Below are 24489 nucleotides of genomic sequence, written 5' to 3' on the forward strand. Positions count from 1 at the left end.
TAACATGTTAGGGTTGAACATTTTGGGAAATACTCAATGGTGGGAATTAATGGAAATATATGCAAATTAATATTAATACCATTTAAATGTAATATTTTTTTAAAATATATATATTTACCATATCATATGGAGACAATAACATAAACCTGTCCGGACTCCACCGTAGTCGCACCTATGGAAACTCTGCCTGAACACTCCTCTGACCACCCTCGAAGAGCCCCCTGTCTCCATGAAATCACAAGGTTGTGATGAGCTAGCCACGGAATTCCCAGCACCACTGGAAACGCAGGTGAATCAGTAAGGAATAGACTCACCTGTTCCTTATGACCCCCCTGCGTCACCATGTCCAGTAGCACCGTGGCCTCCCTGACCATCCCCACCTCTCATCGCTACTGCGGTGGAATCATTTCACAGGGCGTGTTTCTTCACAAAACTTGACCCGAGGAGTGCGTATAACCTGGTGAGTATCCGGGGAGGATATGAGTGGAAAACTGCATTTAGTACTACATCTGGCCATTATGAGTACCTCGTCATGCCATATGGGTTGAAGAATGCTCCAGCCGTCTTCCAATCTTTCGTAGACTAAATTACGAGACTTGCACAGGCAGGGAGTGGTAGTGTACATCGATGACATCCTGATCTATTCTGCCACACGCGCCGCGCACGTGTCTCTGGTGCGTAAGGTACTTGGGCGACTGCTGGAGCATGAACTGTATGTCAAGGCTGAGAAATGTGTGTTCTCCAAGCAAGCCATTTCCTTCCTGGGTTATCGCATTTCCACCTCTGGGGTGGTGATGGAGTGTGACTGCGTTACAGCCGTGGGTAATTGGCCGACTCCGACCACGGTAAAAGAGGTGCAGCGTTTTTTAGGGTTTGCCAATTACTACCGGAGGTTTATCTGGGGTTTTGGTCAGGTGGCTGCTCCCATTACCTCACTGCTGAAGGGAGGACCGGCGCGCTTGCGTTGGTCAGCAGAGGCGGGCAGAGCTTTCAGTGGTCTGAGGGAGCTGTTCACCAATGCGCCAGTGTTGGCGCATCCGGGCCCCTCTTTAGCATTCATAGTGGAGGTGGACGCCAAAGCAAAACTATGACGTGGGGGACAGGGAGTTAGCTATGGTCAAGGCTCTGAAGGTGTGGAGACATTGGCTTGAGGGGGCTAAGCACCCTTTTCTCATCTGGACTGACCATCGCAATCTCGAGTATATCCGGGCAGCGAGGAGAATGAATCTGTGTCAGGCAAGATGGGACATGTACTTTTCCCGGTTTCGCTTCACCATCTCGTACCGGCCAGGCTCCCAGAACACTAAAGCCGACGCGCTGTCCCGCCTATATGATACTGAGGAGCGGTCCATCGAGCCGACCCCCATCATTCTACCTTCATGTCTCATGGCACTGGTGGTATGGGAGGTGGACACGGAGATAGAGAGGGGGCTCAATACGTGCCACGGGGTGTCCGTGACAGGCTGATTCGTTGGGCTCATACTCTACCCTCCTCGGGTCATCCTGCCATCGGGAGGACAGTGCGGAGTCTTATGTCTCCTCCTGCTCGGTGTGCGCTCAGAGCAAGGCTCCTCGACACCTGCCTAGAGGGAAGTTACAGCCCCTCCCCGTTCCACAGCGGCTGTGGTCACACTTGTCGGTGGACTTCCTCACCGACCTTCCCCTGGCCCAGGGAGGTACCACGATCCTGACGTCTCATCCTGTTGCCCGGTCTCCCTACGGCCCTGCAGACTGCGGAGGCTCTGTTTACCCAAGTCTTCAGGCACTACGGGGTGCCTGAGGACATCGTTTCTGATCGGGGTCCCCAGTTCACGTCCAGAGTTTGGAGGGCGTTTATGGAGAGGCTGAGGGTCTCGGGCCGCTTGACCTCGGGTTTCCACCCCGAGAGTAATGGGCAGGTGGAGCGAGTAAACCAGGGTGTGGGCAGGTTTCTGTGGTCGTATTGCCGGGACCGGCCAGGGGAGTGGGGGTATGTTCCTTGGGCTGAGCTCGCTCAGAACTCCCTTCACCACTCCTCGACTAACATGTCTCCCTTCCAGTGTGTGTTGGGCTACCAGCCGGTCCTGGCCCCATGGCATCAGAGCCAGACCGAAGCTCCTGCGGTGGAGGAATGGGTGCAGCGCTCAAAGGACACCTGGAAAGCCGTCCAGGAATCGTTGAGACTAGCTGGGGAACGGCAGAAGAAGAGCGCTGACCAGCACCGCAGTGAGGCCCCCGTGATCACACCGGGGGATCGGGTCTGGCTCTCGACCCGAAACCTGTCCCTCCGCCTGCCCTGCCAGAAGCTGGGGCCGCAGTGTGTGGGGCCATTTAATGTCCTGAGGAGGATAAACGAGGTGTGTTATAGGTTACAACTGCCTACTTATTATCATATTAACCCCTCGTTTCATGTGTCTCTCCTCAGGCCGGTGGTGGCTGGTCCCCTATAAGAAGGTGAGGTGCCTGAGGTCTCTCCGCTCCCTCTGGACATCGGGCGTCCCCGGCGTACACAGTACGTACCATTCTGGACTCGAGATGCCAGGTGAGGGGACTACAGTACCTCTTGGACTTGGAGGGGTACGGTCCGGAGGAGAGGTGCTGGGTAACGGTGGGGGACATTTTGGACCCTTCACTCCTGAGAGACTTCCACTGCCTCCACCCGGATCACCCGGCGCCTTGCCCACCGAAGTTGGCTCCCCCACTTTTTCGGGTGGTGCTCGGTGGTCGTCGTCACCGGCCTACTAGCCTCCACCGATCCCTTTTTCTTTTCAGTTAGTTTTGTCTCATTAGTTGCACCTGTTCCTATTTTGTGTGTCCTTGATTTGCTTCCCTATTTAGCGTGTGGAACCCGCCCCTTTGTTGTGCCGGATTATTTTGATGTTCACGTTTGTGTCATTTGTGTTTGTGCTCTGGACCATATTACCCGTTGTTTTGGGTTGGTCAGTGTTTTGCGCCCTGCATGTTTTTGGCATTTACTTTTGGTGCCGCATTTAAGTGCATCTTTCCCCTGGACCTCTCTGCTCTCTGCGCTTGATTCCTCTCTACACACCTTGTCAGCAGTGACAATAACAAAGACATAAAAATACCTATATTTTACCACAGATGGTTCAAGAAAGGTATTTTGTTAGTGACACAATCATTTAACGAAAATGGACAACTATGTAATTATGTTGAGTTTTTGAATAAATATTGTATTCCAGTGACTTGAAGGAATATACTGTAGCGACCCGCACAGACAGCTGTGTGTTATGTGCTAGGCTAGGAGGTGGTTGTGTTGTACTGACCAGTACCCGGTGTTCGCGGGGTCCGACATGTCAATCAACCTGCTATCTGCCAATCACGGGAATGCCTGGAATGTTCTGATGCCGGGCATCCTGGTGGTTGGCGGAGTGGCGTGGAGGGGGGGTTGGGCATTGGAAGTTAAGACCAGGTTCAGCCTTTGTTCTCTTTCTCTTACATCTGGGCTTCACAAGAGAAGGTCACGGTTGGATTGTGGGTTATCTATTTGGCGTGTGCTACGGCCCAAACAGTAGCCTGTGTAAAGTTGGTTCAATAAACCGTCAATTCGCAAGCTCAGGCCTCTGTCTGGACAATTGTTCATTTATGATCTAGTCAGGTCATTACATTGGTGTCAGAAGTAAAAACGTTGATACAAGTTAGCCAGCTAGCTAGCTGACTTATGTGGCTAGCTACCGTAGGTGAGAACGGGGATTGAAAATGCTTCGAGGGAATCCGAAAGTGAAGGTGGAGGTAGGGGACGATTATGGCCAAGGAGGTGCGTGTGAATGGACGTCGGGGTTCTGTCTGAGGAGATCGCCAGGGCGTCGGAGCGCAGAGGCCGCTTGAGGGAGGACGTTAGAGTGATGGCGGCTGAAGCGGGCATGAGTGCTTCGTCGAGTGTATTTCGCGCGGATTCTGGTGGGCGGACCGAAGTGGCGACGTCGACGCGGCGTGACGAGGAATCTGGGGCTCAGGATGTAAACAAACATGGCGGCGCCCAGTTCCCGGCTGCGTCCGTATCTGTTAAGACCCCGAAGTATTCCGGTAAGGCGGATTGGGAAGCTTTTCATGCTCAGTTTGAACTGTTAGCTCATTTTAGGGGGTGGTCGGATGAAGAAAGGGCACTGCAGTTGGCTTTATGCCTCACGGATGAAGCTCTGTCCTGTTTGATATTGATTAGACCCGAGGACAGGCATGATTATGGTGCTCTAGTGGGAGCACTGAGGAGGCGCTATGGACAGTGTGTACAGCCCGGGCTACTGCGCTCCGAACTGAGGAATAGACGCAGGCAGCCTGGAGAGCCTCTACGGGTGCTAGCTAATGACATTGAGAGCCTCTCTCGGCGGGCATATGCTCACATGCCCCCTCCGTGCAGAGCGAGCTAGCACGGGACCAGTTCATACAGGCGCTCTCCCCTACGGAGCTGCGCATACAGACCCAGCTGGCTCATCCAGAGTCATTGCAGACAGCCTTGGAGATGGCTTTGGAGAGGGAGCTGGTGTGGGCTGGGGCTTCAGCTGGGGCTTTGGTGGGGGTGCAGGGAGACACACCCTCTGTGCGAGCTGGGGGCAGAGCAGCCCGGAGCCGGAAAAGCCTGCTTGGGTGGCCGAAATGACAGAACTCATTCGGGCTGTGTCGCTACAGGCGGCACGAAACACAAGCCCTGGTCCCAGGGTCTGCTGGGGTTGTGGCCAGCCAGGCCATCTGCGCCGAGATTGCCCCATGTCCCCCAGAGCTCAGGGAAACGGCTCGGGGTCCGCATAGACCGGGTAGTGCGGACCCCTGGCTTTCTATCCCAACCACCATCATCTTCAGGAGGAGCCCACCGGCACAGACGGGAAGCAAGGCTCCACTTCCCCCAGAAGCAGACGAGGGCAAGCGGAGGGAGCCTGTTGTTGTGGTGGGCCGGACCTGTGTTGGGGACTTTTGTCATGTCCCTGTCACTGTGGAGGGTGCCCTGCTCCGCCCTGGTGGACACTGGGTCCACAGTAACCCTGGTGAGGCCAGATATTGTGCCAGGTTGGACTCAGTGTGAGCCTACAACTGTGCAGCTCCGCACAGTCACAGGTGAGCTGGCACCCATGAAAGGGAAGGGAATAATGACTCTGACAGTAGGGGGCAGGACTGTGCGTCATCCTGTGTGGGTGGCGGCTGTGCAGGACCCTTGTATCCTGGGGTTGGACTTTCTTAGGAGCACAGGCTGCCAGTTAGACCTAAATAGGGGCACACTGAGCTTCCAGGGAGGGACGGAAGTCACCATGGCCCCCCCTAATGTCACATTCACTCAACCCAACAAACCCTTTACTCCAACAGTTAAAGCAGCAGAGACTCATGGCTGCGCCCCTCCCCCACAGCTGTGTGTGACTTTTCCCCAGTCCCCTGTTACCTACGGCGGTGTGTTACATTCCCCAGCTACCTCCATGACACAGCCCTCTGTGAGCCCGGGCCGCACCCCCAGCCCAGCTACCCCAGATGGGAGAGGAGAGGACACTGTCTGCAGTGAGGGAGATATGGGGGAGGAACTGTGTTGGTCTTGACCCTGAGCAGCAGGAACGGTTGTGGCAGTTGCTGTTTGAATTCAGAGACAGCTTTGCGTTGAGTGAGGAAGAGGTGGGTCAGACTCTTCTGGTGCAGCATGAGATCGACACAGGTGATGCTCGACCCATCAAGATGCGTCCCCGCCGTATCCCGCTGGCACGCCAGGAGGCGGCAGACAAGGCTGTGTTGGAGATGCAGCGGGCAGACTTCATTGAGCCCTCAGACAGCCCCTGGGCGGCGCCAGTCGTCATGGTTCCGAAGAAGGGGGCAAGCTGAGGTTCTGTGCGGACTACAGGCGGCTGAATGAGGTAACCAGGAAGGACTCATACCCCATACCACGTATCGATGAGTCGCTGGACCTGGTTAGGGGTCCTCCTGGTTCTCCTCACTAGACCTCCGCAGTGGCTACTGGCAGGTGCCCCTCTCCCCAGAGGCCAGAGCCAAAACTGCGTTCTCCACTAACAGAGGACACTGGCAGTTCAAGGTCCTGTGCTTTGGCCTGTGCAACGCTCCAGCTACTTTTGAGCGTTTGATGGACAGGGTGCTGGATGGCATCCCCGACAGCAGTGTCTGGTATACCTCGATGACATCCTGGCCCATGGCAGCTCCTTCCAGTCAGCCCTGGGGCGCTACGGCGTGTGCTGGAGAGGGTGGCTGCCGCAGGTCTGAAGCTCCACCCCGAGAAGTGCCACTTCATGAGGAGAGAGGTGTCCTTCTTGGGCCACCGAGTGGGGAAGGAGGGGATCAGCACCATGGAGGACAAGGTAGGGGCTGTCAGAGACTGGCCCACCCCCACCGACCAGCGTCAGCTGAAGAGCTTCCTGGGCCTGGCCTCGTACTACAGGAGGTTTGTACGGGGCTTCTCAAGCATTGCTGCTCCACTGAACCGCCTGCTGCCGAAGGACAAGGCTTTCACTTGGACAGTGGAGTGTGAGGAGGCGTTCAACACCCTCAAACGTGCACTGATCGAGGCCCCCGTGCTTGCCCCCCCTGACCTCACCTTGCCCTTTATCCTGGACACAGACGCGAGCAATGTGGGCATGGGTGGGGTGCTGGCCCAGGTGGGGCCAGAGGGGGAGAGAGTGGTGGCGTACTTCAGCAAAACATTTGACAAACATGAGCGCCGCTACTGTGTCACCCGGCGGGAGCTCTTGGCTGTTGTGGCTTCCGTCAAACACTTCAAGTACTACCTGGGTGGTCTGCCCTTTACTGTAAGGACTGACCACTCTGCTCTCCAGTGGCTCATGTCTTTCAGAGAGCCAGAGGGGCAGGTGGCACGCTGGTTGGAGGAGCTTCAGCCGTATGACTTCACGGTGGTGCACAGGGCAGGGGCACGCCACTCCAACGCCGACGCCATGTCCCGTCGGCCCTGTACTGCAGACGGCTGCCGCCACTGTGAACGGAGAGAGGGACGGGAGAGAGAGCTGCGGGCAGAGGAGGGTGTCTGTGCCACAGTGTGTCGGGCGAGCGGGCCTGTCTGCTGTGAGCTGCAGACTGTCGACGTGGCTGAATGGCGGCAGCAGCAGGGACGGGACACAGACCTACAGCCAGTGCTACAGTGGGTAGAGGCGCAGGTGAGGCCACCATGGGAAGAGGTGACAGCGCTCTCACTCGCGACCAAAGGGTTGTGGTCGAAGTTTGAGAGACTGCGGCTGGCTGATGGCGTGCTACAGCGGGCATGGAAGGAGTCCGCTACGGGAGAGGAGAGGTGGCAGGTGGTGGTCCCAAAAGCATTGCGGGAGGCTGTGCTCCAGAGTACTCATGGGGGTGGGGACTGGACACTTTGGGGTCACAAAAACACTGCGCCGTCTCCGTCAGGGCTTCTACTGGGGGCAGCACAAGAGGGATGTGGAGGACTTTTGTCGCCGCTGTGACAACTGCACAGCGAGAAAGGGCCCCCAGGCCGCTCTCATGCTCAGCTCCAACAGTTCCCAGTGGGGGCTCCCATGGAGAGGGTGGGAGTGGATGTAGTTGGGCCGTTCCCACCACAGACAGTGGAAACCGCTGGGTGCTCACGGCCATGGACTATTTCACAAAATGGCCCGAGGCCTATGCTCTGCCTGACCAGGAGGCAGAGACCATCGTCGACGCCCTGACAGCGGGGATGTTCAGCAGGTTTGGAGCTGCAGAGTCCATCCACAGCGACCAAGGCAGAAACTTTGAGTCCCGTGTGTTCGCCACCATGTGTGAGAGGCTGGGTATGCACAAGACCCGCACTACTCCTCTCCATCCTCAAAGTGATGGCCTTGTGGAGCGCTTCAACAAAACGCTTGGACAGCAGCTGGCCATCGTCTCTTCCAAACACCAGCGTGACTGGGACAAGCACCTGCCTATGGTCCTCATGGCATGCCGCTCCGCTGTCCAAGACTCCACCTCCTGCACGCCTGCCCTCCTCATGCTGGGGAGAGAGATCCGCACCCCTGCGGAGATGGCGTTTGGTCGGCCCCTGGATAGCCCTCATGTTCCTCCGGGGCCGGAGTATGCCCGGAGACTCCAGGACCGCCTGAGACAGCCCACACCTTCGCCAGAGAGCAGCTGGTGAATGCAGGTGTGAGGCAGAAAAGGAACTATGACGTGCACACCCGGGAAGGCACTTTGTGGCTGGGGAGCTGGTCTGGGTCTACAGCCCCTAAGGAAAAAAGGCAGATGCCCCAAGTTGGACAGTCACTGGGTGGGACCCTGCAGTGTCCTGGAGAGGGTAGGGGAGGTTGTGTACCGGGTGCAGCTTCCTCCCAGGGGAGAAAGGTGGCACTGCACCGGGACAGGTTAGCCCCATACAGAGGGGCCTCTTCTCCCCAAACCCCAGGAACCCCCACAATTCCCCTCTCTGGCAATGACATTCTCCAGGCACCCACCCTCAGGTGCCGCAGACAAGGCTCCAGACAGCCCACTCCCCTGTCTCCCCCTGTGTCACCGCGTGGTTCCCCAGAACCACGGACTGTATTACCCGTTCCCCGCTTCCTTGTCCCCATATCCCTGCCTTCATCCCCTGGTTCCCAGAGGAGCACTCTGCGACCATCACGGCCACGCAGGCAAAGGAGACCTCCGGGTCGCTTCAGAGACTTTGTTTGTTCCCTCGGGGACGAGGGACTTTGTGGTGGGGGGGGCTGTGTAGCGACCCGCACAGACAGCTGTGTGTTATGTGCTAGGCTAGGAGGTGGTTGTGTTGTACTGACCAGTACCCGGTGTTCGCGGGGTCCGACATGTCAATCAACCTGCTATCTGCCAATCACGGGAATGCCTGGAATGTTCTGATGCCGGGCATCCTGGTGGTTGGCGGAGTGGCGTGGAGGGGGGGTTGGGCATTGGAAGTTAAGACCAGGTTCAGCCTTTGTTCTCTTTCTCTTACATCTGGGCTTCACAAGAGAAGGTCACGGTTGGATTGTGGGTTATCTATTTGGCGTGTGCTACGGCCCAAACAGTAGCCTGTGTAAAGTTGGTTCAATAAACCGTCAATTCGCAAGCTCAGGCCTCTGTCTGGACAATTGTTCATTTATGATCTAGTCAGGTCATTACAATACCATAGTTGTTGATGCAATACCTATAGGTCTTATATGATTTGTACAGGAAAATTATGTTTATGAGAGGAATAAAGAATTCAAATTTAGTATCCTATTAGATCATGTGTGTGTATCAAGGATAAAAAGTGAACTAATATTAGGAAGATATGTACTGAGCCTGGTTTTCCTCCTGCAAAAGTATACTGGAACTCTAAATGTAATAACATTAATTGGAAAGTGGTATGGAATTTAAATAGAAAGTATTGTGTCATTAACAAAGTCTGTGAAGTGTCTTTTAAAATTATTCACTTAATTTATGCAGTTTACCAGGTGCTGTCAACATTTTAAATTGATATTGATGAAAAGTGTGTGTCTCGTCAAATTGTAAATTAAACTATAAGTCATTTTTTACAATTCTAATTTTCACAAAAATGTTGGACAGTTTCAGCTTGACGGTAAGGAAGTTGTACTTTTATTTAATAATCCGGATTTGGTGAATTATAAAGTATACATCGTAAATTCCCTCTGACTATCTACTCCAATTTCAGAGCACTCTCGTCTGAGTGTGCTCGAGCGCCCGATAACTGATGAATTTACAAACGCTCAACACCCATTATATTGCCGGTGCCAGTAAATGTCGGCAAATAATTTTTTTGAAATTGTTGTCAGCTGCACAGATACAGTCATCAACGCTGTGGATAACATGAAAACAGCCTAACCAGCTCTTCTAGGGTGAGAAAAACGTTCAGAGTGAGGTGTTCTCTCATTTATGTCTAGAAGTAGCTAGCAAGCTAGCTAACTTTAGCCAGTTAGCTTGGGTGCTTGACTGCCGTTGTGAGGTCAGAACACTTGGATCAACCCTACTCCTCAGCCAGTGTCCAGTGTGCGCTCTGAACACTCCGAGAGCGCAAAGCTCAACAACAACAAAAAATGCACATGGTAATGTAGATGTGGCTGATTGATGTGGCTCACGCAATGGACTGTATTTTTTACATTTACATTTTTTTTTGTCATTTAGCAGGCACTCTGATCCCGAGCGACTTACAGGAAGAATTATGGTTACGTCTCTTGCTCAAGGGCACATCGCCAGGTTTCTCCCTTTCTCCCAGATTTCTCCCTCCCTGACTCAGGGATTCCAACCAGTGACCTTTCAGTTACTTGCTTAATGCTCTTAACCACTAGGCTACTTGCTGTAATGTCAGTTGAGTTGATTCAACAAATCACAGCACATTGATTGGTACACTTCCTGCTTTTAAGGTCGAATTTATAGTATGGTTTTAAACAGATATTCCCATTCAAGTCAACATTCTCTGATGTGTGGATATGCATCTTTTTGGTACCATTTGAAAGTCAAAATTTCAATATTATTCCCATTTTAGTACATGACACCCACCCTATATTCAAGAGCATGTTCTGTCTCAACCGATGGCGGACACAATACATAAACCTTAGATGATGTAAAATAGGGTCTATTCAACATCTGCAAACATAAAAAATAATTTGAGTTTATACATTTTTATATAATTGACGTTTAAGGTAAAAAATACATAATTAACTTTTTGTTGTTGAAATTATAAAATAGTTTGACAACCCTGTTTTTGAGCTTTTAAATTATATCAATCTCAACCATTTATCTTTTCCAGTGTGAAGACATGTATGTCTTAGAAGAAGACATGGTATGATGGAGTATGCAAAATAGGTAAACTTTGAGCACTTTTATCTCTTGAATGTTTTGGCATTCTGGTGCAAAACGTCCCCTACTGAGCACTTCTATAATGGGCAAATACAGTGCCTTGCGAAAGTATTCGGCCCCCTTAAACTTTGCGACCTTTTGCCACATTTCAGGCTTCAAACATAAAGCTATATTTGTTTGTGAAGAATCAACAACAAGTGGGACACAATCATGAAGTGGAACGACATTTATTGGATATTTCAAACTTTTTTAACAAATCAAAAACTGAAAAATTGGGCGTGCAAAATTATTCAGCCCCCTTAAGTTAATACTTTGTAGCGCCACCTTTTGCTGCGATTACAGCTGTAAGTCGCTTGGGGTATGTCTCTATCAGTTTTGCACATCGAGAGACTGACATTTTTTCCCATTCCTCCTTGCAAAACAGCTCGAGCTCAGTGAGGTTGGATGGAGAGCATTTGTGAACAGCAGTTTTCAGTTCTTTCCACAGATTCTCGATTGGATTCAGGTCTGGACTTTGACTTGGCCATTCTAACACCTGGATATGGTTATTTTTGAACCATTCCATTGTAGATTTTGCTTTATGTTTTGGATCATTGTCTTGTTGGAAGACAAATCTCCGTCCCAGTCTCAGGTCTTTTGCAGACTCCATCAGATTTTCTTCTAGAATGGTCCTGTATTTGGCTCCATCCATCTTCCCATCAATTTTAACCATCTTCCCTGTCCCTGCTGAAGAAAAGCAGGCCCAAACCATGATGGAAGGGTTTTTTTTAATCAAAAGGGCTGCTGTCAAAAAGTGAATTAATTCAAATGGTTTTAGCCTAAGTTAAATATTCCAACATCTTTTATTATGGAGATATACACATGTATTGCATTGATTGATTGAAAACCGATATAATATATGAGTGAATGCTGTATGATATGTAAAGTTAAATTATATTTTATTTACGAATAGTACATTTTAAGAGAATGGAGAATGTAAATTGACAGGTTTCCAAGGCAACTAATTCAAAGCCAAGGTGAGAGCCTGGTCTGTTAGATACAGCCATGGACAAGATCCGCATACGACTATGACATTTTGCCAAACTACTGCTACTCCTATAATGTTAAACCCCCCTTTTTAATTTCCACCTGAAGACATACCCAAATCTAACTGCCTGTTGCTCAGGCCCAGAACCAAGGATATGCATATTCATGGTACCATTTGAAAGAAAACACTCTGACGTTTGTGTAAATGTGAATTGAATGTAGGAGAATATATAACACAATAGATCTGGTTTAGATAATACAATGAAAAAAACATACGTTTTTTATTTTTATTGTTGTATCATCATCTTTAAAATTAACAAGACAAAAGAAACATTCAGATAGGATGATGGGGACAATTTCAGTGAAAAACACAAGAGGGCAACAGTTCTTGTGCAAGGTTTCAGAATGATAACTTCCAAAATGAGTGTGCTACATGACATTTATCATGAAGTCACCCTGGTGTCCCACACAAGTAGCCCAAATGTACCAAAAGTGGCCAAATTGGTGAAGTTATACATTTTAAAACAAATAACTCTATACAAAATACCAAAATGGTATTCTAACACACCCTCCCAAAAAATGGAGAAAAAACATGAGAAAAAAAATATACATTTACAAAATAACAAGGGTAACTGTTTACACGCTTTCAATATTTGGAAGACCCTCAGTCCTCTACACAGTATTGTGCTGCTGATGCCAGGTGCCATAGCAGTCTCTTTCTGCTGTAAAGCAGAGGGTCACCAAGCATGTGGTGCAGGTGATGGGGGACTTCATTTTGCAAAGAACACAGCAACACCTCCATGCTGTGCCCTTTTGGCCCTGAGGCACATCCATTCCTGCATAAATACATTTGGGCAGATGAACACCACTTGTGGCAGGAGCAGAAGGGACAGAGGTAGAGGGGCCAGAACGTGGTGCAGTGGTGCTGTAGCCAGCAAGCTCCTTGATGAGCAGCTCTCTGAAGGCTAGCTGTGAGATGGGGGGCTTTCCACAGCTCTTAGCCATTTCCTTGTGTAGGATGAATGCATTCACCACAGCAATGTCGATGAAATGATAGAAGAAGGTCTTGTACCATTTCATCGTCTTATGGAGAACATTGTAATAGCCTATCAATGCATCTGTTGTGCACATCACCACCTCTCTGGTGTCCAACCACTTTACAATCAGCAGGCCATATTCACTGATCCATCGCATGGTCCCCCGCTCAGCCCGCTTAGGCATGTCGTTCACCTTCATCTTCGGAAAGCCCACCCTGTTGGTACGAATGGTGCCACAAGGCCACACATCCAACTTCATAAGGTCTGCAAACAGGGTAGGGCTTGTGTAGAAGTTATCCACAAACAGTGTGTAGCCCTTCCCTAGTACTTGAAAATCCAATAACTGCATTACAGAGTCCTAGCTAAGTCCCTTACCAGTAGCAAAACTGTTCTTCCCTCATAGACAAAAAAATTGCATGTGTAGGCACACACAGAATCAGCCAACACAAACAGCTTGTAACCCCACTTGGTTGGTTTGTTTCTCATGTATTGTTTGAGGCCAATTCTGGCCTTTGAGGCTACCATCCTCTCATCTATTGACACGTTCTGGGCTGGCTGAAAATAGGTCTTGCAGGCCTCAACAATGCTAGGGTAGAGAGGTTTGATTTTGCACAGTCTATCAAACGTTGCTGGGCCTCTCTTCTTGTCATTCGCTTCATCATCCTTTGGGTCACTGATATGAAGCGCCTGTGAGATAACCAGAAACCTTTTGCAAGACATAACAGTCATGGGGAAAGGCAGAGAAATGGTAGAGAAATAGAGAAATGATGTTTTCCAGTAGTCCCTCAGGGTTTTCAGCTTCACCAGCCCCATGTAGACGACCAGTGAAAGGTAGCAGAAAAAGTCTGACATGGATATGGGCTTCCATGCTACTTTTATGTCTGCTTGCTTATTCTCCCCATACTTATTTGTGTTAGACACGAGCGAATCAACAACGGATTGGGTGAAAAACAGCTGAAAAAGCTGAAGGGGACTGTACGTAGCAGTCATGTTCAGCTGAGGTCCTGGCTTCCTTTTCGGCCTAAATGTTGGTTGAGGTGGCTCCACATCATCTTCTAGGACAGTGTGCCAATGCCCTTATGTCCCTTTGTTAGCAGTTGGCACACTTCCCCTCCTCCGCTTCTTTGTCAGTGCCTTCACACCTCTAGATGGCCCGGGAGGTGTGGAGCCGGAGACAACAGGTGTCCGGCTGGATGAACCAGCTTCAGTGGGGGATGGACACCTTGGCACTGGGGGCTCCCATTCGGAGTCAGTGTCACTGTGAAAGAAAATGTTCAGTTAGAATAGTTTCACATATGAGCCCTGTATCAACAGGTATAATAAACATATATATATAGAGTACAGGGAACATAAGGTTGAAGTGCTGTTCCATTTCACTTTGGCCATTGTTGTGGGCCAGGCCTCCCCTCAACAGCCTCAAATAGGCTATTTCATGTGGGGTGGGGTGGAGCGGCAGACACACGCATCTCGGCCATGCTCCCTCTAATCCACAATGTGTTGACTGAGTGGAAGAAGCATGGTTGCTGTGTTGAGATGTGTTGAGATGTGTGGGTTTGCTGTTACATTCTACTCCATTCCATTTATATATATATACACACACACAAACATAGGCTATGGGTCATACACATACACCCACAATGTATAGCCAATGTGTACTTTACACATTTCATTACATTTTTATATATTGCTACTAAAATGTAAAAAAAATCACAAATAATATTTTATATTATTAATTTCAAACAACGGAGAAGAAGAGCATGAGAAGAACTTACCAGTCCAAAACGATGTCCTCTCCGTTCAAAACATATTCTTCCATTTGGGAGTTAAAGCTATGCTCGCTAACTGAATCGTCCTCCAATAGCCTCTCTGTCTCACCTTCCCGATCAATTTCTTCTAAAATTGTGTGTACATCTGTATATCTAGACTTAGATTTAGCTTTCCCTGACTTAGTCACCATGCTGTTTGATATATAAACAGCTGAAGATGCGCTTTACCAAAATAGTGCTGTGCGTAACACGCGTGGCTCCTTCCAGTATGACTGTTCAATGGCGAATGACCCTCTTTACGCTTGAGTTTACTACATGGGTTGGTCTTCCAACACATAACCATTACATATTGCTGTTTACCTCAGCTCATTGGCTAACTACCAAGCTAGATTTCAAGTCGATCAGTGGTCATTGGGTTAAAATACAGTCAATCAACGAAACAGCGGTCATATAATTGGTACACAATGAGGTCATTACTTGTTGTCTTCAAATCGGTTTCTTTCAGTCAATAATTCCCGCGAAATGACCCATCAAGTTTGGTTGTGTTACAAACAACCAGTTGATTGCAATGAAACCAAACATGACTGGATAAAGTCACGTTTAGTGTGTGTATTTACATCGAATGTTTCGTCGAAAATTGAATGAGACGGAATTCAGAACACAAGCGGTTCACAAAATGTTTTGTGTTAGGCTATAAAAATGGATTTTATCAAACAAAAGACCATTCATTGTGTAACAATGAGCCTTGGGATTGCAAACAGAGGAAGATCATCAAAGGTAAACCATTTATTTTATTGCAATTTGTGATTTTGTTACGCCTGTGCTGGTTGAAATAGTACTTTGGTATGGGGCTCTATCCTCAGATAATTGCATCGTATTCTTTCGCAGTAAATCCTTTTTTAAATCTGACAACGCAGTTGGATTAGCAAGATTCTAGGCCTTTGAACCATGTGAGACACTTGTATTTTCAGGACTGTTTAATATGACTATTTAATCCCGCTAACGGGATCTGTGCGCAGAGAGGTTAAACAGATGCTTAATAACCCTTTAAATCCTTAAGAGTCTATTGACACACCTGTGTGTCAATCTAATTAACATAATTCAAAAATACCCACCAAAATCTGTCAATTTAAGCTAGAGATATCTGTTTTTTACAAGGGCTGCATTCTACCACTTCCTCCTATGTCGACCGACATTAAAGGGTTAAGGTTAGAGTTAGAGGAAGGATTAGCTAACATGCTAAGTAGTTGCAAAGTAGCTCAAAAGTAGTAAGTAGATGGAAAGTAGCTAATCAGCGAAAATGCTAAAGTTATCCATGATGAGATTCGAAACACACAACCTTTGGGTTGCTAGTCATCTGTCTTATACTCTTACCCATAGAAGGCTTAGACTTTGAGGTTAACCGAGTGGTTGAGCTAATGTTGACAACCAATTTTAAATGAAATTAAACATGAATTATGTTTGGCATATTTTATCATCTCAACCAATGCCATTTAGAATGATCATGTGGTTTTCATTATCGGACTCACATATTTTTTCAACACTGGTTGAAAATCAGGAAATTAATATGAGCAAAACCAAACCTCTCAAAGGAGCTGATCGTGGACTTCAGGAAAAGGCGGGCTAAACAGGCCCCCATTAACATCGACGGGGCTGTAGTGGAGTGGGTTGAGAGTTTCAAGTTCCTTGTTGTCCACATCACCAACAAACTATCATGGTACAAACACACCAAGACAATTGTGAAGAGGGCATGACAACATCTATTCCCCCTCAGGAGACTGAAAAGATTTGTCATGGGTCGCCAGATCCTCAAAAAGTTCTACAGCTGCACCATGGTTGCATCACCACTTGGTATGGCAACTGCTCTTCATCTGACCGTAAGGCGCTACAGAGGGTAGTGCGTATTGCTGGGACCAAGCTTCCTGCCATCCAGGACCTATCCACTAGGTGGTGTGAGAGGAAGGCCCAAAAAATTGTCAGACTCCAGTCTCCCGAGTCATAGACTGTTCTCAGATTGTTCTCTCTGCTACCGCACGGCAAGGGGTACCGGAGCGCCAAGTCTAGGATTAAAGGCTCCTTCGCAGCTTCTACCCACAAGCCATTAGACTGCTGAACACTTAATCAAATGGCCACCTGGACTATTTACATTGACACTTACCCCCCCCATCCATCCATCCATCTTTCTTAAACTGCATCGTTGGTTAAGGGCTTTTAAGTAAGCATTTCACGGTATGGTCTACACCTGTTGCTTTCGCTGTTTGTGACAATTCAAATTTGATTTGATTTACCACATTTCTGGTACTAATTGTGTATAAAATGGTAATTACAAGGTTGTAAAATGTTGTTGACCTCTAAAACGTAATATAAGAATAATTAAATTACTAATATGTTGTTGTTTTACAATTTTAAGAACACTTGAAAAATGTGCTGTACCAGGTGGTTGAGTTGCCCATTAAAGGAACGTTATTAAGTCAAAGCTAGTAATAATATAGAAATATTGTAATGAGATTTTTTTGTCTGTGCAAATACAAAAATCCTTTCAAATCCATGTAATTATTTACTGTCTGCCTGTTATCTTCAATATGTTTTACAATATAATTCAGTACATGCACTTTAACTTGTATTATAAGAATATAAACTGTAAACACATTCATGTACATGCATTTGAATATTCACATCGATGGAACAGTAGTGGAGAGGGTAGTAAGTTTTAAGTTCTTCGGCGTACACATCACAGACAAACTGAATTGGTCCACCCACACAAACAGCATCGTGAAGAACCTCAGGAGGCTGAAGAAATTCGGCTTGTCACCAAAAGCACTCACAAACTTCTACAGATGCACAATCGAGAGCATCCTGTCGGGCTGTATCATCGCCTGGTACGGCAGCTGCCCTCCAGGACACCTACACCACCCGATGTCACAGGAAGGCCATAAAGATCATCAAGGACAACAACCACCCGAGCCACTGCCTGTTCACCCCGCTATCATCCAGAAGGCGAGGTCAGTACAGGTGCATCAAAGCTGGGACCGAGAGACTGAAAAACAGCTTCTATCTCAAGGCCATCAGACTGTTAAACAGCCACCACTAACATTGAGTGGCTGCTGCCAACACACTGACTCAACTCCAGCCACTTTAATGATGGGAAATGATGTAAAATATATCACTAGCCACTTTAAACAATGCTACCTAATATAATGTTTACATACCCTACATTATTCATCTCATATGTATACGTATATACTGTACTCTATATCATCTACTGCATCCTTATGTAATACATGTATCACTAGCCACTTTAACTATGCCACTTTGTTTACATACTCATCTCATATGTATATACTGCACTCAATACCATCTACTGTATCTTGCCTATGCCGCTCTGTACCATCACTCATTCATATATCATTATGTACATATTCTTTATCCCCTGACACTTGTGTCTATAAGGTAGTAGTTTTGGAATTGTTAGCTAGATTACTTGTTGGTTATTACTGCATTGTCGGACCTAGAAGCACAAGCATTTCGCTACACTCGCATTAACATCTGCTAACCATGTGTATGTGACAAATACAATTTGATTTGATTTGATATTTTGACACACAAATGTGTCATATTTTATTAAGACTTTATATCAGTCCTCATTTAACTAGGCCTATCTTCCATTGTAAGTAAATGAAGTAGACATAGTATAAAATATTGTATAATGTTTTTGATGATTTAAAAAGTCTATGCAAATTCCAAAACAATGTTTACTCTAATTGGGCAACTCGATACGCTGGTTGAGATGTTTGCGATGCATTATCTATCAAAGTTTTAGTCATACAAACAAAAATGGTTCACTATGGTTTTTACTGAGGGTAAATACACATTTTTCTTATAGTTTTTTCTTGTTGTGTCAGTTAAAGGGTTAATGTATTTTTATGATAACAAATCTCTTCCCCCAACAGCTAAATGCACCTTCCTCTTGTTTACTTCCTGATGAGAAGCATGAGACCTGTTAAACCTCATAGCAGACAGATAGAGGCAGGGTGACAGTCAGATAAAGAGCGACAGACACACACAGAGAGGGAGAGAGAGTGACAGAGAGAGAGAGAGTGATAGACACATACACAAACAGAGAGAGAGATCAATAACTCCTTTGCATAGCTCCCTTTCTTCTGACTCACTGATACCTAAATTGATCACAGCGCGGTAAACTCATGGGTACACTTGCAATGGTTGCCTAGTTTTGTGATGCAATTTTTTAAAATGTAGAATATTCATTCAAATGATGCTAACTGATGTGGCTCATGGAATGTATTGTTTGTAACTGGTGAATTGAAATGTACAGAATGGTTACCTGGAGAAAAATGGGGGAGGGTCATGCTTTTTCAATTTTAGTCAAGGGGAGGGTTTAGTATTTTTTTTTTTTATATCTAGTCCAGGGAGGGTCATGTAATTTGTAATATTTCTCAGTGTTTTAGAATGAGTTGCTTACTGGCAATATCAATGTGTGCCCAATGCTGCCCCTCATCTCCGATTCTCCTTTGGGCGTGCAATATCAAGTGCATCTATAGGCTATTTAGTGTAGTCTCAATCAAATTATACATAGCCTAAAAACTGAGAATTGCATGCTCAGCAAAGTTAGATTTCCAAGATTGCTGCTGGGATGATGTAAATAAAACTAGGCTGCATTACACACTGCAATGGATATTCTAACCCTGAGCCTCGGCATGCTCTGCTCTTGCTGATTAAAAACGTTTTTGTGTGCTGCCTAACCAATGGCTGTGCTAAGTAGGCCTATGGTGGCAGTTCAGGAGGAGCGGCAAAGGCTTCTTCTGATTTTTTTAGTTGTTGATTAGGCCTCTAGTCCACAAAATGTGTGCAGACTATGTAAAAACATTTTTATGAATACATTTATTTTATATGTGAGTATGTATATCTACGTATATACTGTATGTGTGTATGTGCATATGTATGTATGCATGCATGTATGTTTATGTAGAACATAAATGTCAGAACAATAGTTGAGAGAATGATTATTTAAGCTTTTATTTCTTTCATCACATTCCCAGTGGGTCAGAATGTCACGGTTGTCAAAGAGGAGACCAAGGCGCAGCGTGGTAAGCGAACATAACTCTAAAAGAAAGAACACTCAACAGAACTAAACAAAACAACAAAACGTGAAGCAATATGGCTCATGCAGAACAGGCAACTAAACATAGAATAACAACCCACAAACTACCCAAGGAATATGGCTACCTAAATATGGTTCCCAATCAGAGACAACGATAAACAGCTGCCTCTGATTGAGAACCAATCTAGGCAACCATAGACATATAAACACCTAGACTAGAAAAACCCCTAGACAATACGAAACTAAACAAACCACCCTTGTCACACCCTGACCTAACCAATAATAAAGAAAACAAAGATAACTAAGGTCATGGCGTGACACAGAAGTTTACATACACTCAATTAGTATTTGGTAGCGTTGCCTTTAAATTGTTTAACTTGGGTCAAATGTTTCGGGAAGCTTCCCACAATAAGTTGGGTAAATGTTGGCCCATTCCTCCTGACAGAGCTGGTATAACTGAGTCAGGTTTGTAGGCCTCCTTGCTCGCACACGCTTTTTCAGTTCTGCCCACACATTTTCTATGGGATTGAGGTCAGGGCTCTGTGATGGCCACTCCAATATTTATTTATTTATTTTACCTTTATTTTACTAGGCAAGTCAGTTAAGAACAAATTCTTATTTTCAATGACGGCCTAGGAACAGTGGGTTAACTGCCTGTTCAGGGGCAGAACGACAGATTTGTACCTTGACTTTGTTGTCCTTAAGCTATTTTGCCACAACTTTGGAAGTATGCTTGGGATCATTGTCCATTTGGGAGACCCATTTGCGACCAAGCTTTAACTTCCTGACTGATGTCTTGAGATGTTGCTTCAATATATCCACATCATTTTCCTGCCTCATGATTCCATCTATTTTGTGAAGTGCACCAGTCTCTCCTGCAGTAAAGCACCCCACAACATGATGCTGCCACATCCGTGCTTCACGGTTGGGATGGTGTTCTTCGGCTTGCAAGCCTCCCCCTTTTTCCTCCAAACGTAACGATGGTCATTATGGCCAAACAGTTCTATTTTTGTTTCAACAGACCAGAAGACATTTCTCCAAAAGTACCATCTTTGTCCCCATGTGCAGTTGCAAACCGTAGTCTGACTTTTTTATGGCGGTTTTCGAGCAGTGGCTTCTTCCTTGCTGAGCGGCCTTTCAGGTTATGTCGATTAGAACTCGATTTACTATGGATATAGATACTTTTGTACCCGTTTCCCCCAGCATCTTCACAAGGTCCTTTGCTGTTGTTCTGGGATTGATTTGCACGTTTCACACCAAAGAACGCGTCTCCTTCCTGAGCAGTATGACGGCTGAGTGGTCCCATGGTGTTTATACTTGCACACTATTGTTTGTACAGATGAGCGTAGAACCTTCAGGTCTATGGAAATTGCTCCCAAAGATGAACCAGACTTGTGGTGGTTTACCATTTATTTTCTGAGTTCTTGGCTGATTTCTTTTGATTTTACTATGATGTCAAGCAATGGGGCACTGAGTTTGAAGGTAGGCCTTGAAATACATCCACAGGTACACCTCCAATTGACTCAAATTATGTCAATTAGCCTATCAGAAGCTTCTAACACCATGACATCATTTTCTGTAATTCTCCAAGTTGTTTAAAGGCACAGTCAACTTAGTGTATGTAAACTTCTGACCAACTGGAATTGTGATTAAGTTAAATAATCTGTCTGTAAACAATTGTTTATAAATGACTTGTGTCATGCACAAAGTAGATGTCCTAACTGACTTGCCAAAACTATAGTTTGTTAACAAGAAATTTGTGGGGTGGTTGAAAAATGAGTTAATGACTACACCCTAAGTGTATGTAAACTTCCAACTTCAACTGTATTTGCAAAACAATATACTTTATGGGGGATTGAAAATGATGCAGACAAATACATTGATGGAAGTTACAATCTATCTGTAATTTTAAAGCTGATCTACCCCCTAAGTAAAAATAAAAAATAAAGTATTCAGACCCTTTACTCAAAACTTTGTTGAAGCACGTTTGGCAGCGATTACAGCCTTGAGTCATCTTGGGTATGACTCTACAAGCTTGGCACACCTGTATTTGAGGAGTTTTTCCCATTCTTCTCTGAAGTTCTGTCAGGTAGATAGGATCGTCGCTGCACACAGGGTTCAAGACCAGGCTCTGGCTGGGCCACTCAAAGACATTCAGAGACTTGTCCCAAAGCCACTCCTGAGTTTTCTTGGCTGTGTGCTTAGGGTTGTTGTCCTGTTGGAAGGTGAACCTTCTCCCCAGTCTGAGATCCCGAGCACTCTGGACCAGGTTTTCATCAAGGATCTCTCTGTACTTTGCTCCATTCATCTTTCGCTTGATCCTGACTAGTCTCCCAGTCCTTGCCGCTGAAAAACATTCCCACAGCATGATGCTGCCACCACCATGCTTCACCATAGGGATAGTGCCTGGTTTCCTCCAGACGTGACCCTTGGCATTCAGGCCAAAGAGTTCTATCTTGGTTTCATCAGACCAGAGATTCTTGTTTCTCATGGTCTGATTCCTTTAAACTTCAAGCTGCCTGTCATGCGCCTTTTACTGAGGATTGGCTTCCATCTGGCCACTCTACCATAAATCCCTAATTGGTGGAGTGCTGCAGAGATGGTTGTCCTCCTGGAAGGTTCTCCCATCTCCACAGAGGAACTCTGGAGCTCTGTTAGAGTGTCCGACTAAGGCCCTTGTTCAGTTTGGCTGGGTGACCAGCTCCAGGAAGAGCCTTGGTCCTTCCAAACTTCTTCCATTTATGAATGATGGAGGACACTCTGTTCTTGGGTACTTTCAATGCTGAAGAATGATTTTGGTACCCTTCCCCAGATCTGTGCCTCGACGCAATCCTGTCTCAGAGCTCTACAGACAATTCCTTGACCTCATGGTTTGTTTTTTTGCTCTGACATGCACTGTCAACTGTGGGACCTTATATTGACAGGTGTGTGCCTTTCCAAATCATGTCCAATCAATTGAATCTACCACAGCTGGACTCCAATCAAGTTATTGACACATCGCAAGGGTGATCAATGGAAACAGAATGCAACTTGAGCTCAATTCCGAGTCTCGTAGTAAATGGTCTGAATACTTATGAAAATAAGGTATTTGTGTTTTTTTATTTTCTTATCTTAAAACCTGTTTTTGCTTGTCATTATGGGGTATTGTTTGTAGATTGATGAGGAGAACAATTAATTTAATCCATATTAGAATAAGGTGAAGGGGTCTAAATACTTTAGAATGCACTGTACATTCCATATACATTTTACGGACACAATATATTTTACAATAGTTATCTTTTATTTGCTTTTACTCTTATCCTTCCACTACTCTCAACCCTTCCCATCTATTTCTGAAAACCATCCATGTTGGATTTTTATATATTTTACAACTGTGCCAAATATTTTACAACTGTGCTGTGATGTTTCACAAAAGATCTGAACCTTTTATTCTCATAGTTTATTCAGATTGGGTCTGAATATTTATGTAAATGTTATATTACAGTTTTTTTGTCAATCAATTCCTCCACCCGCCATGCACTCTTTAAATAGCCTACCTCTGTGGCAGTAGAGGGCTGTTAAGTTAAAATCAAGACTCGATGGGACCCTATTTGATTATGAGAACGGTAGCAGGGTGTGTCCCGCAGGGTGTCTGGGGGAAGCTGAGTATCTTGGCTATTGATCTGTGCCTTAAAATCTTCGGTGTGACTTACTACCATATATGGGCATATGAATGTATAACGTATGAATGGACTCCACAGATCACGAGGATGTCTTATTTATCTGCCTGTGACCTACCATTATTGATCACCAGCCCCGAGAGTCAAAATGTTTATTTTACACAACGTTTTCACCAAACAGCAAATCTCACAAGGTAAGCTTTAATTTAATCTGTGTTTTAGCTATAGCTACATGGGGATATGAAATTAATCCTTAGGTTGGTAGGAACAAATCTAGCCTATTGCCAATGTTATCTGATGTATGACGTAATGGCAACATCGAATGACCACCTAGTGACTGTCTTTGCTCATGAAAAATATGACGAAAACACTTGGATAATCCCCTGTATGTCCTCTGACACCACCACAATGTTTGAGAGGTGTTGGTGTTGTAGAAATGTAGTTTTTATAGTGAACAATAACTTTAAGGTACATCCAGTGTGCAAAAACAGTACAATTACCACATGCGGACACCTTGGAGAGGTTGAAAGGACATTTGAATATACTCTGGATACCCCATTACACCACCACACTGTTTGAGTGAGGTTGATATGGTAGAAGTTGTGTTTTTAGACTGAATAAATAGCATTTAGGGATTGCAAATCTGTAATAGCACTGGAATTATCTCATTTACAGACATATGCCACTTTGGAGAGGTTTAGGGACACTTGGAAACGTCCTGTGACCACACCTGACACCACTTACTAAAACATCTGCCCATTTCTAGCTGTTAGGTCTATCAATACCATTTTTCCCTGATATTGTTCACATGTTGTGGAAGCAATCTGATGTGTTTCCAGCTCTGGGCAACAATAATTGTCAATTAAAGATTACTTTCAAAATAAAAAAAAAACAAAGTTGATTTTGTGTGCGCTTGATCTTGTGTATTCTGAACTATATCACTCCTATCTATCTTCTGATAATTTCCTCATAATCTTATAGATGTCTTCTTTCCAAATATACCAAGTTCTGGCATGTCAGAACCATGTAATTACACATGAATTAGCAGTTACTTTTGGGTATGTCTATTTAGGCGGAAATAAACATTTTGCCATTACATCTAAGAGGTTAAAAAACAAGACTAGAATTGAGGGGGTATGAGAGGGTACGCCATAGGCCTACCTTTTATTACA

This window comes from Oncorhynchus nerka, linkage group LG9b, assembly GCF_034236695.1.
Source record: "Oncorhynchus nerka isolate Pitt River linkage group LG9b, Oner_Uvic_2.0, whole genome shotgun sequence".
NCBI classification, from domain to species: domain Eukaryota; kingdom Metazoa; phylum Chordata; class Actinopteri; order Salmoniformes; family Salmonidae; genus Oncorhynchus; species Oncorhynchus nerka.